The 2,500-nt window shown below is 49.5% G+C and overlaps 1 long non-coding RNA gene and 1 other non-coding gene across 3 annotated transcripts in view; one reads left to right on the top strand and one right to left on the bottom strand.

Moving 5' to 3' along the window:
* Positions 1-2,500, bottom strand: part of LOC142985801 (uncharacterized) — a 113,860-nt gene that overhangs the window by 72,353 nt on the left and 39,007 nt on the right. The gene's annotated exons all lie outside the window — the stretch shown is intronic.
* LOC142986056 (small subunit ribosomal RNA) lies at positions 391-2,292 on the top strand. Its single transcript, XR_012960302.1, has one exon. It is a non-coding gene; the product is annotated as a small subunit ribosomal RNA (ribosomal RNA).

The following is a 2,500-nucleotide window of genomic DNA, read 5'->3' as shown; positions in this document are numbered from 1 at the left end:
ATACTTACACCTCTATCTAGCGAGGCATTACTCTATAGACACCGGGCGGAATCGTGATTGTTTCACATCCGTATTGTGTTAAACGTTTTTTTAAATAAAATGTGAACGCGTCTCGGTACGAACGTTCCCAATTGGGGCCACGTCAGTGTGTCCTGAAAATGCAGGCGGGCAGCGGACGTTTGACGTGTTTGAGATACAACCGTTTCAAACGTTCGCCCGTCGGCGACCCCAAACTCTCTATGTGCGCACAACACTACATATATTTATTTACATGTGCGTGTTGTGTGTACGTTTTACAGAGCTCGCCCGTAACGCGTCGGCGTGATCTAGGATCGTCGACGCGCGGGATCGACGGAGTGCGCGCTACGAGCGCGTGTTCTATTCGATAGCTCCCTGGTTGATCCTGCCAGTAGTTATATGCTTGTCTCAAAGATTAAGCCATGCATGTCTCAGTGCAAGCCGTATTAAGGCGATACCGCGAATGGCTCAATATATCAGTTTTGGTTCCTTAGATCTTACTCAGTTACTTGGATAACTGTGGTAATTCTAGAGCTAATACATGCAATCAGAACTCTGACCAGTGATGGGATGAGTGCTTTTATTAGATCAAAACCAATCGACGGAGGGCCCCGCGTCTGAAGTCGTTAATTTTGATGAATCTGGATAACTTTTGCCGATCGCATGGTCCAGTACCGGCGACGCATCTTTCAAATGTCTGCCTTATCAACTTTCGATGGTAGTTTCTGCGACTACCATGGTTGTCACGGGTAACGGGGAATCAGGGTTCGATTCCGGAGAGGGAGCCTGAGAAACGGCTACCACATCCAAGGAAGGCAGCAGGCGCGCAAATTACCCACTCCCGGCACGGGGAGGTAGTGACGAAAAATAACGATACGGGACTCTTACGAGGCCTCGTAATCGGAATGAGTACACTTTAAATATTTTAACGAGGAACAATTGGAGGGCAAGTCTGGTGCCAGCAGCCGCGGTAATTCCAGCTCCAATAGCGTATACTAAAATTGTTGCGGTTAAAAAGCTCGTAGTTGCATTTGTGCGCCGCGCTGTCGGTGCACCGCATCCGCGGTGATACTGACACGTCTGCGGAGCATATCGTCGGTGAGCCGGCGGTAATACGCCGGTTCAATATCAAAATCCTATCGCGGTGCTCTTCGGTGAGTGTCGAGGTGGGCCGACAATTTTACTTTGAACAAATTAGAGTGCTCAAAGCGGGCTCAAAATGCTGCTTGAATATTTCGTGCATGGAATAATAGAATATGATCTCGGTTCTATTTTGTTGGTTTTCAGAACTCCGAGGTAATGATTAATAGGGATAACTGGGGGCATTCGTATTGCGACGTTAGAGGTGAAATTCTTGGATCGTCGCAAGACGAACATCAGCGAAAGCATTTGCCAAAGGTGTTTTCATCAATCAAGAACGAAAGTTAGAGGTTCGAAGGCGATTAGATACCGCCCTAGTTCTAACCGTAAATATGTCATCTAGCGATCCGCCGACGTTACTACAATGGCTCGGCGGGCAGCTTCCGGGAAACCAAAGATTTTGGACTCCGGGGGGAGTATGGTTGCAAAGCTGAAACTTAAAGGAATTGACGGAAGGGCACCACCAGGAGTGGAGCCTGCGGCTTAATTTGACTCAACACGGGAAATCTCACCAGGCCCGGACACCGGAAGGATTGACAGATTAACAGCTCTTTCTTGATTCGGTGGGTGGTGGTGCATGGCCGTTCTTAGTTGGTGGAGCGATTTGTCTGGTTAATTCCGGTAACGAACGAGACTCTAGCCTGCTAAATAGGCGTCGTCATTTAGGTGTGCGTGGCTCCGTCACGCAACTCACTGGCGACGTATTAAAATTCTTCTTAGAGGGACCGGCGGCTTCGAGCCGCACGAGATTGAGCAATAACAGGTCTGTGATGCCCTTAGATGTCCTGGGCCGCACGCGCGCTACACTGAAGGAATCAGCATGTTCTCCCTGGCCTAGAGGCCCGGGCAACCCGCTGAAACTCCTTCGTGCTGGGGATTGGGGTTTGCAATTATCCCCCATAAACGAGGAATTCCTAGTAAGCGCGAGTCATAAGCTCGCGTTGATTACGTCCCTGCCCTTTGTACACACCGCCCGTCGCTACTACCGATTGAATGATTTAGTGAGGTCTTCGGACCGACACGCGGTGGCTTCACGGCCGTCGGCGTTGCTGGGAAGTTGACCAAACTTGATCATTTAGAGGAAGTAAAAGTCGTAACAAGGTTTCCGTAGGGGAACCTGCGGAAGGATCATTAACGTGTTGTCGTTGTTGTCGTCGCGCTGTTTTTGTTGTCGTTGTGCACACACACACACGATGAACGATGATGGACGATGATGGTGATGATAATATTTATATATCCTAAACACCCAAAACTCAAAAAAAAGAGACTCTGTTCGACGGTGGGTGGCGCATCTCGCGCCGCCACCCGACGAACGTATCTCGCGTCGCGCTCGTCGTAACTT

The sequence above is a fragment of the Anticarsia gemmatalis genome, chromosome W (assembly GCF_050436995.1).
Source record: "Anticarsia gemmatalis isolate Benzon Research Colony breed Stoneville strain chromosome W, ilAntGemm2 primary, whole genome shotgun sequence".
In the NCBI taxonomy this organism is placed as follows: Eukaryota; Metazoa; Arthropoda; class Insecta; order Lepidoptera; family Erebidae; genus Anticarsia; species Anticarsia gemmatalis.
The sequence above is the reverse complement of the archived record's forward strand: the minus strand, read 5'-3'. Positions and strand labels throughout refer to the sequence as shown.